This window comes from Neopsephotus bourkii, unplaced genomic scaffold (assembly GCF_033783945.1).
Source record: "Neopsephotus bourkii isolate Nb327-2 ecotype Australia unplaced genomic scaffold, CSIRO-AGI_Nbou_v1 NB_1589, whole genome shotgun sequence".
NCBI lineage: Eukaryota > Metazoa > Chordata > Aves > Psittaciformes > Psittacidae > Neopsephotus > Neopsephotus bourkii.
Window position 1 is genome coordinate 8,113,290 of NW_026902065.1, and position 15,042 is coordinate 8,128,331.

A 15,042-nucleotide genomic window follows, 5' to 3' on the forward strand; every position below is an offset into this window, starting at 1 on the left:
CTCACCAATTAACTATAACCGCACTGTCTGATCAAAGACAAATTGTCCTGTTCACATTAGCTTTCAAAAGGTGCTCAAACTACATGAAGAGATCAGATTAAACTGGCAGGGCTTGTAATTCCACATACTGTTTTCCTTATCTCTTTCTTATCTTGGTAGAAGAGGAAGTTCTATTTTAAAGAACAGTTTTTAGATTCAGCCTTTTCCACAACAAATGGGAATCTGAGTGCTTCAGATGATGTCCTATTAAGCCAGTGTCTGACTAGAGATGGATGCCTTATAAACCATTTGTTCTGCACAGATGCTTGAAGACTTAGAGGAAATGATACAATATCACCAAAAATATCACCCAGTCATGTTATCTTTCAATTTTGATTTGATTCACACAACTATTCAAAACAGCCCCTGTTCAACCTCCTGGAGCATTCTTCCAGTAGAGACAAAGACTCACACCTAAATGATGATTACAACAGCACACAGTCCTCATGATGAACACGTAAATGTATTGGCTTTCGCAAATCATAGGTGTTGCTATGTGGATATAACTGTATGAGTTCACAATAACAGAAACAAAGCTTGCTAAAGACACAAGATTAGGCAACAAGTTGGAAATGGCCAGAACTCTTGAGCAAAATGGAGTCACGTAGCAAAAGAATTTGTAAAGGTAAAAGAAGGGGGGGGGGGGGGCTTGATATGAGGAAAGCTAGTGCCTGGAAAACACAGAGTTAAAGTACTTTTAGCTTAACTTAGGTCGAAGATAAAGAGCAATGTTTGTATTGTAGGTCTGTGAATTTAGTGGCCCCACTAAACATGAGTGAATTATTTTCACACCATCCTTCTACAGTACCTTTAGCTTAACTCAGATCGAAGATAAAGAACAATGTTTGTGTTGTAAGTCTGTGGTGAGATAACAGGATTTAGTGGCCCCACTAAACAGGTATGAATTATTTCACACCATCCTTCTACTTATCAGTTAGTTTAGAGACAGCGCCTCCCAAACATCTGCTTGGATACTCCTTGTCTGCCCATCCTGCAATAAATTTTACAGGAAGGTCGGACTGTTATAAATCTTTGCCAGCTATCAGAAAAGTTACAGATACGTCTGGTTTCAGCTAGTTTTGTGACTACGGGGGCATCCAACTGTGCCAAAGGTGAAAAGTACACCATGAGGAAGACTGCATACTGCATCTTGAAGACCCCTGCCCACATGAGGAAGACTGCTTACTTCATCCTCAGGACCCCTGCCCACAATCACCGGAGAGCAGTGCACAGACGCCAAGAGGAGGAGACTTATGATAATAAGTTCCTAGAGCTAGTTACAATATTCCCCATCTATACACAGGAATTATGAATATGTATATGACTAATGCAATAGTGAAAGTATAGAAACCTGTAACAAATGCTAATCAGTGCACCCCTGGCTATGGTCACGCACCCAGTGCTGTTGCTTTTGCTTTACTGAATTTGTCCCTCAATAAAACCCTGTTATCTGGATTAGAGGAGTGAGCTCGTATTTCACAGTCCTCATGGGCTGAAAAGGTTTTGACCAAAGCATGAAGGAGGAAGGTCTGGAGCTATGTACAAACCTGCTAATACAAATACCACCACCACTATACCTATGCGCGATTCCTTCTGCAATTCATCACTGCACAGTAGGAAAGTCTCCATTTGCTCTGCAGTCTCTGTTTAATAATTTATAGTATACACTTATGCATACAGTTGCTTTAATACTTCATTTCCATAGCTGTTTATATTCTGCCTCAAGTATATTAATCACTGATTTAAATAAAAGCCTACCTTTAAGCAGATAAATAGTCCCAACAGAACCTACCACTTGCAGTTCTATGCAGACATTTTGCCAATGCTACTGAATGCATTTTGTCACAGTAGGATAGCATGAATAGACTCACAGTAATTTTGCTTAACAAGTATTAGTAACATCAGCCATGATGATGAAAACCTGGCAAAATATCCTATTAAGTACAGAATTTGATTATCTGCTCATTTAGTAGGCAAAATACATTTCCATACAAGAAAAAAAATAATTAGAATTGATTTATTAAGTAATAAAATATTTTTCATTGTCACCTGTCTCTCCCTGACTTCAATCTTTAAACTGATGGGACAGTACATGGAGAACAATCAATAAATGCACACTGCATGGAATAAACAAGTATCCAAGAACCGCTGAAAAGGAATTAATTACTGCTTGTAAAAGTGGTACCTGGAAACTCAGGTATAAAGATTCAGTCAACCACTCTTCCCAAGTCATAAACACCATCTTACAATCCTGGCTGCAGGACTGATGTTTTAAAGGTAATAACCAAAATATGAATGACATTAACACTATGCTTGCAAAACATAACCAAGCACATCCTATGGGAAAAAAAAACCAAAAAAAAAAAAAACCAAAAAGAACAAAACTGGAGAAGAATATTTCTCTATCACAAAAATGCCTACAGCCGTATCTTCAGGTGCCTACTTCCCCTTTGCTCTTGGTCATCCAAACATCTCAGCACAGCATGGACTGTTTAATGTTCATTCCTCAAGTCCTGCTGGGCTCTGACTTCTCTACCTACTAATTATTACTGGAAACAAAAATCCTAGAGAGAAGGTATATTAAAGCCAACTTTTTTTGGCTTCTTCATCCTCCAATTCAAGTCAGACCTTAACATAACTTAGTGCAGCCTAAAAGCAGCAACCCAGAGAGCAAGGTAGAGGGGATGGACTAGCAGCTATGAGCTTACCCAAGGAGCCTCCCACCTATTCAAAATGCAAGTATTTTGCCAGTTTTGTTTCTCCTGAGTAGGAAGCTTAAGCTGCACCAGAGAGGAAGCTGCTAATACCACTGAAAATAAGAACATATCTTTATAGATAGCACTTCCAAAAAGGAAAAATGCAGGCCACACAACTGATAATGACACTTTCCATGAGCAGCACATGGACCATACCACAGATGAGCTGTCACTGTAGTCAAAACAAGCCAAATTCAGAAGGCGCACTGCACCTTGCACAGCTGGGTCTTCCAGCAGCAGCCATGGCATTTAACAGCACTGTGCCTTCAAGACAGTAGTCCAATTTGCTCCTGCCTAGTCACTGGAGAAGCAGGTTTGCACTCAAGAGAGAAAAGCCATTACAAAAAGCTCATACAGGCTCCTTTCACCTTAGCATCTCTAAATATGTACTCGAGTTCATTTCTTTCCTGGATAACATATATTCCCTGCTCTCTGCTGGTCTTCTGGACTACAGAGACTGAACATGCTGAGTTTACTCAACTCAGGGAATATCACTTGAATAAAAAAGGAATTCCAGACAAAAACACTCAAGTTACAGTCATGTCTTATTGCTCTAATACACCACGCAACACTATTAATCATGGAAATGGTATTTTAAGAGCACTATAGACAGCTTCTTAGTAGCATTGGAGAAAAATTTACATCCCCCAAAATCAAAACCAAGTCAGAATATTCTGAAGTTTTGAACCATTGAAGGTGAAAGCCACTTTTGCTGCAGCTGAACCAAACTAGAAGCAGCAATGTGCTACTTCCACTTCAAATAATCCTGATTTATGAAATTCATGCACCTTCTGTTTATCACAACAGAGGAGTTACATATCAGTGTCTCCTCTGTGTTGCCAGTAAACCCATTTGAAGCTTTGTTACACATCAAGCTGCTTCACAAAAAAGCACAGAGGAAAAAACTGCTTTCCTGTTCAACATTAACATTGTTTAAAAATATAGTTAAATGCACAAAGCAGTAATCTGTAAAAGATATTTCAAAAACAGTGGATGCACACAGAATTACTGGTGCAAAAAAGCATCATCTGCCCCTAACCTTAAGGACATCAATAGACAACCAAAATACAGAGAAACAGCTGCACTTAGATTTAACTGATCAACAGCACATGACACCAGAAACTAATAATAATTAGTTTTCAATTAAACTGTTTACATCCTTTCTGAAGCAAAGCAATTGCAATATTTTATCTTGTTTTAGCAGAAGCAACCATTAACAGGCTACGCAAAGAGCACTGTCATTAATGTCTCATGTTTAATTCAGTGACAGATTTGAATGCTAGATCTTAAAAATAAACAAACAAAAATCCCCCACCAAACACAATATCCACAAGGCATCATTTTTATGCAATTTAAACTGTGGTCTGATTGCAAAGCTTATTAGCTAAAGAGCTCAAAACATATTAGGGTTTCCACACCGCATGTTAACAAATTACAGTTATCTTTAGACTCAGAGGCTAAATTGCACCTTCATATAAATCCAGTGGGCAACATCATCTGTAATGAGTTTGTGCCAAAAAAAAAAAATCAAGAAAAAGAGATACTTGAATTGAATATGTTGTTCTAACACCAAGGTTATTAACTCCAGAGCCCAGGCCACTTGATAAAGAATGGCTGAGCTTTGGAGACAATGTGCATCTTACCATTCACTGAATGATGCACAGTGGTAGCAATGCCCAGACACACCAACAGTACTTGCATTCAGTAGATTGTAATTCCCACTGGACTGGTAGGACACCACAGTCCATTACATTTAGCACATTCTCCTACAAATAAAAGATTCAATGTGGAAACACTCAACTGCTAGCCAGGCTCCTACCCTGAGCTATACCAGTATCTAACTACTAGTACTCAAATAACAATTAGAGGTTCATAAACCATACATATTTATTTTGCTTCCACTCCATTCTGCACCTCCAGCAGGGAAGCAATTGCCCCCATGCAGTCACTTGGGAAAAATTTGCACAAAGGACTCTTAGCACTTTTCTATTAATTGTTCCATCCCAAGACCCCTCAGCCAAATGGTAGACTTGGTCCTATTAACTCTTCCTCCTTAACACTGTGCAGTCTCTGGAGAGAAAGTACAAAGGATTTGTTATGCCTTCAGTATACTCAACGAGAATTCCCTGAAGCCTAAGCAACTTTCTTGTCCACTTCTCCAAGTACACTTATGCCTTGACTAGTGATAGTGACAAGCTTTTTACCCTACAACAACTGTCTTCTAAATTTCTGGAAGATTTCCCCCATCTTTCTTCATGCTGCATCAGATTGCATGACTTTTTTTATCCTAAAGTTTTTTCCTCTCTCTTTCAAAGTAGATAACAAATTCATCATACCCCTCTCCATACAAACCTTCTTCAAACAGGGCAGACAATTTGACGAAGTTTCTGTGATAACAAGAAAAAAAACTTCTAATGCCTTGTAAGGAAATGTTTCTCCTACACTACACAAATGTTTCTCCTCCAGTCACTTCTTAGGAGCAAACGGTGTGATTAGAATTAAATGATGATGGTGAAGGGTAATTAGTAAGTTTTTAACTAAAATATCCTTTTCAATGATATTTGGAAGCTTTATCAATATATCTTAAAATCTGCATGCTTGCCTGTACAACCATATTTATTCTGTTAAAGCCAAAGGCATATTTGAATGTTTAGAAATCAAAAACATTTTTTAAATGAGGTTTTTCTCAGCTGAAAATTTCTAATATTGCAAAAAGTATTTCAACAAAAGCTAAATGTTTTCATACAAAACCCCTGAGCCTAGTTACATCAACAGCTCTCACCATTAGTTCATACCCTGAAGAGCTGCAAGATTTCAGGGACATAAGTCATCCCCTGGTTCTGTGCCTTGCACACTGTTGAGATCAGCAAGGCGCTGTCAAGAATCATCTGGGCCATAGCAACACAAATAATATGCAGTAGTGGTAGCTATGGCTTCCCAAGCAGAAAACAGTAGGTGTGAAATAAGGAGATGGGCTAGCCTACAGAGGAGGCTGGCAACCTCTTACTCACACAACCCTTAACTCCCATTAGATAACCTCTATGCAGAGAACAGCGATACCCCTGTCATGGTGATGACACCCTGCTCGTGAACCTCTGGCAAACTCCAGAACAGCAGTGGCATCTCTTTCATGAGGTGATGATCCAACACTAGAGCAGTGATGCATTCAGCCTCAGAAAAGCAGCGCAAGTTACCACACGGGGCTCACAAGCTCTCAGCTAATGCAGTGGTCTGCGGAGCTTCATCACCCTCTCCACAGTGGTCCGACAAATACATTTAGCTGTGGGGAAGCAAGTGCTGATCACATCACTCAGCAGCCAACTCACACCACTGGGAGCCAGCGCCATGTTGGACCTCCATCAACTGGCAAGAAGAGCTTCTGAAGTGTATGCTGCTGTGTGAGGTGCCATTCCCAGGCCATGTCTTCACTAGAAAAAGGGTTAATGTCCCCCACATGTTTACTACCACATTTTCTGGTTTCATCAAGCAATACCTAACAGTAGAAAAGGCTCTGAGGTTTTACTCCAGTACAGACTTGGTAAAGGTACAGGAGCAGGTTATTGCCTAGCAGTAACATCTACAAGCGCCTTCCACTCATATCTGATACATGTTGATCACCTTAGTTACCCTAAACTGTTAATTTGAAGACCCCCACAGGTTACTCAGATTGAGGTCTTTAAGGAAGAGCAAAGGCTGCTCTGCACCTCCCTAAGATACTAACAGGCAAATGCTGTAGCTTCATGCTAAATGATTTCAGTGCAAATGTACAAGTCTTGCTCCCATTCATTTCTCCTCAGAACAGAAACTGGCTGCATAAAAAACTGTACATCCAATTACCACAATTTTCACATCTGACAGACTTGAAGCACATACAGTTCCAAGAAAAGAAAACATTTTGCCTCCTATAAGCACTGATGAACTTTGGCTGTGAACAAACCTTCTCATTAATGAGCTGTCAGACTGCCTTGGACCTTCACCCTGTCTCCTCTCCTCCTCAATTATTTCCAGCCAAAAAAAAGAAGGTAGCAGAGGGCCCACCCTGACATAGTTACCCAGCCAAACCACTCAGCCTGTGGAGATCTTTGTTCAGGCTGGCACTTCACTTAATTTTGAAGTACTTGACTCCACACTAGAAGAGATGCAACCATTGCACTGTTAGCATATTTGACACCCCTCTTCCCTTCCTCTCTCTCTCCCCCTCCCCAAACATAATTGCTCAGAAAACTTGGATTTGTTCTGGTTTAAGCTACAACATTCACAAACAGAAATTCTTTCCAAACAGCCCTAGTTAACTTTTGCTCAATGTTTTGGACTGACATTCAACTATGTTTCATAAACACGCAGACTTACATACACACACAACCACCCCCATCTTAGAGCAGATTTGCTTAAGTAAATTAGTACACAAAAAGCTGTTTTCTTCTTAGCTTAGTTAAGCAACTTAAAGTACTGTACTTCCAGTAACATAGTTGTCAAGATAAATCATAGAATAATAGAATTGACTAGGTTAGAAAAGACCTTCAAGTTCATCAAGTCCAACCGCTATCCCAGACCAAGACCACCACTAAACCATGTCACTGCGGGCCTCATCTACATTGTTTTCGAACACTTCCAAGGACAATGATTTCACCCCTTCCATGGGCAGCTTGTTCTATGCTTGACAACCCCTTCGGTGAAGAATTTTTTTCTGCTATTCAGCCTAATTCTCCCCAGCACAGCTTAAGGCCCTTATCTCTTGTCCTATCACTTGTTACTTGGGAGAGGAGATCAGCCACCTCCTTTCTCCATCCTCCTTTGAGGTAGTTGTTGAGAGGGATAAGTTCCCCCTGAGCTTTATTTTCTCCAGCCTAAACCTCCTCAGCCATTTCTCATAAGACACGTGCAGTTCTGGGGGCTTTATTTGCTTTAAATTCATAGTCTACCTTTATAAATTAAACTCTGCAGCCTTGGAATTCTCTACAACATACAGTATTTTTGAAAACATAAAAAAAAAATAATAAAAAAATGATCTGCAGCCATGCAATAAGGAAGAATGGAGATATGACTTGGTATGTTTCATCCTGGTGTTTGAAAGGTTTTACTACCAGACTCATCACCTTATATCTCAAAAATATGATGCAGTTAATTTTTTCATAATTCATTCTTTTGAAGAACAACTTAAAGATCCTTGAAGTACACTGACAAAATCTTCGTATTTCCTTAATTTTGCAGTATTATCCAGATAACGTTGCATAAGTGCAGGCAAATACGATATACAAAAGGTAAAGCACAGGGTCAAATATGCTTTTCCATTAAACTTCAACCACCATTTTCCATTGAAGAGCAGAGACTGCTGAGACCCTTTCTAATTAACAAAGTCCAGGTCTGGTGCTACTCAATATTTTTATGAATAATGCTGGAAGCTACAACAGCTCTGAGAAGAAATGAGACACAGCAGAGGAGGAGCAATTCAGCGCAAATCTCAACGTGATTGTGTGTCAGAAGAGAGCAAACCTAATCCTCAGATGTATATGACGGAATTAGGAAGCAAGAACACAACTTCCCCCCCCCCCCCCGGTAAGTTATTAGCTACATGGATGCAGGATTAACTGAGAGTTCCAATAACTTATTTCTTCTAAAGGACACAAAAATATTTTGAGATACTATCAAGAATTACAATACGGTCTCAAGGTTATATGAAAACTCAACACTGAAGGTAGAGGAGCTCACTCTGATGAGGAGCAGATGAAAGGTGATGGCTGAGTAACCTATGACACCTAAAAATTAAAAAAGAGGAATCACCTCAGGCAGAAACTGCAGTGTCCTTGGGGCTTTTTTATTCAAGCAGAGAACAGCTTAAAAAGGAACTTCCACCCAGAATTTAAAATCAAACACATTGAAATCTGAGATTAGATATTTTTAGTTTTTTATTTTTTATTAATTTTTTTATTCTATTTTTTTTAATCAGAGTGAAATAATTACTAAAATTAATTGCTAAGGAATCACAGTCTGCCTTTTAACATCTTCACACACAGACCAGATGCCTTCTCAAAAGATGGCCACAAGATAAATGCAAACCACATGGTTCAGCACAGCAGCTAGCAGGAGAGTTAGATTTCATTCCAAACCAGAAGCACTTGTTTACCGTTAAGTTCAATAAATTTGTTCATCCAGCCAAGAGCAAGTCTGAGCAATATAACTGTAAGTACTTTAAATGTGATTTATCTTCCCCATCATCAAGTCATCTAGAAGTTTGCTGCCCATGCTAAACCAACCTCACAGCAGAAGCACATCCAGAAAGTGACCTCTTGTTGCCTAAATATTTGTCCATCCCTTTACCTCCATCAGGTAAGGAGGGATCCCCAAAGGCTACACGCTTAATATCTGGGTGGCAGAAGGTCAACAAGATGAACTCAAATTCTCATGTATGTTACACTATTAAAGACAACAGCACATATTGGTTACTCAGACACTGGAAATAAATTATAAATTACTTATGTGGCAGTTGCACCTAGAAGTCTTCTAGTCAATGCCTAGGATTTAATAGGGCTGGTGTTCCTTGGAGTAGAAAGGCAGACAGACCCCTGCTCCAGAGGGTTGGGAGTTTAAGACAAGAACTAGCAGAGAGATCTGTAGGGACATTGGGGAGCAAAGGGAAACAACCAGACAGTATTTGTCAGAACTGAATGCTAATGTATTAGATAGAGCATTCATTAAACAGTACCAGCATTACTCAAAAGAAATGCTCTTCAGAGGGCGCTGCCAAAGAAACACTACGATAAGAACCAAAGGGAAGACATGAGATTCCCCATAGAGGTGTACAGAACATCTCTCCCAGATGTGTGAGATGAATTGATCTTACAAGGCATTACCTCTTAAAGCAGAAATATTTCACCATCATGCAATTTCAATTTCTTTTTCAATGACAGATTTCAATTTTTAACATGTAGCGGAGCAGAGCTGAACTGAAGTGCTTCATTGCTAAGAAAATTCACAGCAGTAACCTACAGATGACAGCTCATTTTCTGATGGGCTATCACTGCAGCACAGATTGCCAGCTTAACTGCTAGGTAAGACATTTTAACTACTCCCCCTCCAAAAATGAAAGAAAAATCCAACAAGAGAAACCATACGACTTCCCCCTTGCTGTTTCTTGCCTTAAAGAACTCGTTTCTATAAGAAATCAGAAAGCTAAATACAAAATTTAAAATCGCCATTTGCCTATGTAAAAATAGCTAGTGAATGTTTTCTCTTCCAAAATAATCCCATAAATTTATTTGCCACTGAAGTAGTTTCTGAACACAAGCCAAAAAAACATTTTGGAAAGTCCAACAGCTGTGCATGATGCAGTTTTCCAGAAATTTACTCCAAACACTTAGAGAGAAAAGCCTAATAATCAGAACAAGAGGAAAGAGACACTAAAGACTAAGAAATTAAGAAGCTAAAGTGACAAAGCAGAAAAAAAGGGGGGGGGGGAGGCCATAACACACATGAATCAGCAAATTACTTGGGTTTAAATCACAGGTAAGAAGCATGTCTTATGTGATCATTAGAGATAATTTAAAGGACAGATACAAGGCTAACAAGTATGAAAAAGGACATGCTAGATGTCTCTCTTTGGTCAGTGGAAGTTAAGTGAAGCAAGGTCTAAAAATCTCAAAGCTATTGTTTTGCTTCAATCCCAGCTCTGTTAACAGTCATAGCATGTCTGGGTTTGAGGGCACACTTCTGCATCTATTCAGGGAGAGCTCCTTTAATTCTGTCTCCTGAGCCCAAAATGACAAAAAAACACCCCACCACATTCTTTCACTTTGAGTTGTTTCAAGTTAAAAATGACAAGTGGAAATTGAGCAGGCAAACTCCCACTTTTAAGAGGCACAAAAAATTCAGACAATGCAGTAAACAATGACAACATACTAACAAGCCTGAAATTAGAACAACCGCTTTCCAAATGGTGCTTAGCAAAGCCTGCTGTAATATAAACCAAAACAGGATGAGAATTCTGAAGAACTTTTTACAAGGGCATGTACTGATAGGACAAGGGGTGATGGCTTTAAATTAACAGAGGGGAGATTTAGGTTAGGTATTAGGAAGAAATTCTTTACTATGATGGTGGTGAGGCACTGAAACAGGCTGCCCAGGGGTTGTGGATGCCTCATTTCTGGAAGTGTTCAAGTCTGCCCAGCATTAGAATACAGAAGCCTCCTCTGCCAGATAAAGGCAAGAAAACAGAGAAGGGAAAACAAAAAGGAAATACTGATCCATTGAAATATTATGCATCAAATTGTTTCACACATTAATTGTGGAATGGGCTACGAATGTTCAAATTAATGCACTGTCTGACACAGAAACATCACTAAATTATCAGCTAACAAAGAGGCAAGTCAGTCTCTCAGTTGTACCACATGTCTGACACATGGTTAGCCCATGGAATCAAGCCGGCAGCCAAAATAAAGGTGCAGTTCTGGGCTTCTCTTCCACTGCCAATTCTCTCCCCTCAGAAAAGAGGTCAAAACCCATAACATTTTAGATTCTGTTTGAAATTTTATGGTAGAGCTACTAGTTCAACAGAAAAATAAAACTTCTAAATGTCACTCTCAACTCCTTGCCAATAGATAGGAAAGTCACACCGAGTTCATCACTTCCTACACCCTCAGAAAAAAATGATTCCAGAAGCTCAGTTACCACTTCAGTTATATTTCCACAGTTGAACTACTAAAATTGTAGAACTAGAGAAAAAGCATTACTGAAGATCTTATTTACCCAACCATAGCTGAAAAGATTCTGATGTCTTTCGGGATGTATCAGCCAAAACAGCACAATTTATACAGCCAAGACAAAGACAAGCACTGTATATGACTAGCCAGATCCCCCCATCCTGCAAGAGGAGTATTTCCAACCACATGGAAAGTAATACAAAACCAGATAAATATATACAAATAAGAATGCAATATTTCTCCCAAAATGAGCATGAGACATGGCCCTAAAGACTTCCCAGCTCGTCACAAGGCATCCCACCCAGTTAAACCCTACAGCTCTACCACTTACCCTGTTGCAAGCCAAATCTAAACCCACCACTCTCCTTAGGTAAAACCCCCTTCTCTTACAGCAAAGTGAGTCTTTATAGTTCCAGTACTAATAAAACAACACAACTTTCTTAAAAGCCCCAGCAACTCAGCACTAAGAAGCAGGCAGAAACAACCAACCTCCCCTGCAAGAGAAAGCAAAATTCACAACCCACTGCATTAGTGTAAACCATTTTCACCTGTAATAAGAGCCAATGCGCTGTAGCGCTGCTACCTGCCATTGCAGCCCCATTTCAGCACAGGAGGTTAAAGTCCAGCACAGGAGCAGAGCACACAGCTGGGAATTAGTCTAACTGATTTCTGTACTGCGGATATGGCAGGATTGTTTATTTATTTGTTTAAACCTCCCTAAAGCATCAAAATCCTCCAGAATAAACATAACAGACCCTGAGCCAATGCACACTCACAATCGTAGCTCCTCGTGCTGTCAGCTGGCCCCTGTTGAGCTGGCCCAGCTTCAGGGACACACAGCTGAACCAGTTAGGCTGCCTAAAGCTTTCAAAACAGCTGCTCTTTACTTTGCATAGCACTGGAAACACACAGATCAAAGCAGTAGTTATCATCTCTGGTGTGGAAACTAAGGCAGGGAAATAGTTTCCTGAATATTGATTAGGATAATCCTATAGCTTTTTAATCAGTATCTACATGGCTTCTCCTCTGTTACCACATTCCCACCCCCCTAGACTATTTTCTTTCCCTTATCCTTTGTAGCCTATTTTATTTCTCACTTGATGCTGTTGCTATGCCAAGCCCATGAAATAAGAAATCCCCTACTTCTATCTTTTCCAAATAACATTACTAAAACCCTGTGGTTAAGGGCTGTAGACTTTCCCTTCCACGGGCTTGCTCCAGAACTGCATTAAGGAGCAATCGGGCAACCAGCAGCAGGCAGTGAAAAATGAGGAAGGGAAAATAGGTAAAGTCAGTAATTCCTTATTCCAGTAAAACAACAGCTGGAATATTGCGTATGACTGCAGGCTTAATTATCCCTCTGCTGTCATGGTGGGATTTCAGGGAGAATGAGTACACCTGGTCTACTTAAACTGCTGTAAATTCATTCCTGTAAATCCCAATCGTGCAGAAAAACTGGGTCAGCCTGGTTTTCTTCAAATGCATCAAACCAGCCTCTTATCCTGAGGTGCTCTCTCTAGACAAAATGCTGTCAAAATTCAATGGCTCTTTAGATACTGCTTCATCCAGAAGATGGGGGACCCAGCCCTAACAGCACACAAACAACTTTACCTCCAGTAAGGCATTTGGTGATGCAGCTGTCCACCCAATTTCATGTATGGATTTAGGCATACTCCCCTGATCATCTCATTGCATGTTTGGCACTACAAACTATCACTTTATGCAATACTGAATCCATATGAATTTAAAATGAGCTTCTTCATGACTGTGTGTGTATACATATAATAAGACTTCAACATTCAGAACTTGTGGGAATGTCTGTGTCATTCATAAATTATGAAGGAGGCTTCTTTAAAGCAGAGTAACTGCCACAGGTTTACAACACTACGCAGAAATGTAATATTTACACAGAAATGCCTTACTAAAATGTCAATATTATAAATCCTACAGTAACTGATTAGGTTGCTTGGATGAGAACTTTAGCAGATATGAAGCGACACAGCTTTTTTTGATGCTGACAGAGGCAGTCCAATTTACCAACTGCAAATTGTAACTCTTTTTCTGCTGCTTTCTTGTCCTCGGTTGCATACATGATTACCTGCACATCTTATGAAGACTACCATAACAAATAAAACCTTGCAATGCAGTTCACTTTCATTCACAAGTCACTACAAATATTTACAGACATTATGTTATTATGGCCAAAATCAGGAAATTATGGCCAAACCAACCTATTGCAGAAGATACAAATCATATTTCAATTTGAAATGAACAATTACTGCACAATTTCCTCCCCATGCTTTCTCAAACTGCCTTGTACCTCTGTTACAAAGAAGATAAAAACCTACGTACTCTGAACGATATAGATATGCGGACAAAATTGAGACAGCCTGAGAAATCAAAAAGGCTTCCTTTGGAATTGAAAGGAAATACTACAATTCACTTCAAATTGTTTTTAAGCTTAATCTAGAAATTGTTTAATTTCAGCCAGCTACATATGTGAGCTTAACTTCTACATTACAGCCAAAATTACTGTTGTCGCAAACAGCAAGATTTTTACATCTGCTTGATTCCAGCTCTTGTCAACATTTATAAACTTATATAAATCACTGTACATCGAGACAGAGAGGACAGGGAGTTGCTGTTTATGTGCTGTTGTTTGCTTTTGAGGGAAAGAGAAACAACTTTCTCCATTTTTGCTCCTTTTGCTCCTGGCATTTGTGGTTCACAGACCCCACAGAAGATCTCAGTTTACAGGCATGGTATATACAACACCGTGCAGCTTGGTGGAGAGGATACAGATTTTACAGGTCTTGCTATTCTATGAATTTCTATCTACCCTCTAATGATGTTTGTTCCTGTGGGATCAGAGACCTGCATACCTAGAAGTTTCATATCTAGATTACACGTATTACTGGATAAAGTTAAGAAGAAAAATAACAAGTCCAGCATACTTCATCAAATATATGGTTAAATAAATCTTTAGCAATGAGATCATACAAACAAGCCCAAATGAATGTGTGCTCATCTAATGCCTATAACCCAGTTCCAGCTGGGATATAGTTCAGGAGGTCTTCCTCAAGTTCTTATAGCTAATTCTGCTGGGAACAATGCAGTGTGCAGCCTTCTCTAGTGAAACGCTACTTTTATATGTCTGATCCCTCGCTTTATTTTCCTTTATTTCATCTTTATGAAAGTGAGGAGGGAATTCAAATGGAGAAGCAAAGATCCTCCACGGATTTCACATGTACACCTAGAATTTTAAAGCCAGTTTTAAGAACTCTTTTATTTAGACTCACAGAATGGTTGAGGGGTAAGGGACCTCTGGAGGTGATGTTTTACAAGGGCAGGTAGCAACAGGACAAGGAGAACGGCTTTAAACTTAAAGAAGGTAGATTTAGGTTAGATCCTAGGAAGAAATTCTCTACTGTGAGAGTGGCGAGGCTCTGGAACAGCCTGTCCAGAGAAGATGTAGGTGCCTCATCCCTGGCAGTGTTTGAGGCCAGGCTGCACAGGGCTTTGAGCAACCTGGTCTAGAGGAAGGTGTTCCT

The 15,042-nt window shown here is 39.6% G+C and overlaps 1 protein-coding gene and 2 long non-coding RNA genes across 16 annotated transcripts in view; 2 read left to right on the forward strand and 1 right to left on the reverse strand.

The window, feature by feature from the left end:
- LOC133222380 (uncharacterized) overlaps positions 1–15,042 on the forward strand; it is a 341,799-nt gene that overhangs the window by 236,142 nt on the left and 90,615 nt on the right. The gene's annotated exons all lie outside the window — the stretch shown is intronic.
- BICD1 (BICD cargo adaptor 1) overlaps positions 1–15,042 on the reverse strand; it is a 169,352-nt gene that overhangs the window by 137,217 nt on the left and 17,093 nt on the right. The window lies entirely within an intron of this gene.
- LOC133222240 (uncharacterized) lies at positions 490–1,494 on the forward strand. Its single transcript, XR_009728241.1, has 2 exons — positions 490–750; positions 864–1,494. It is a non-coding gene; the product is annotated as an uncharacterized LOC133222240 (long non-coding RNA).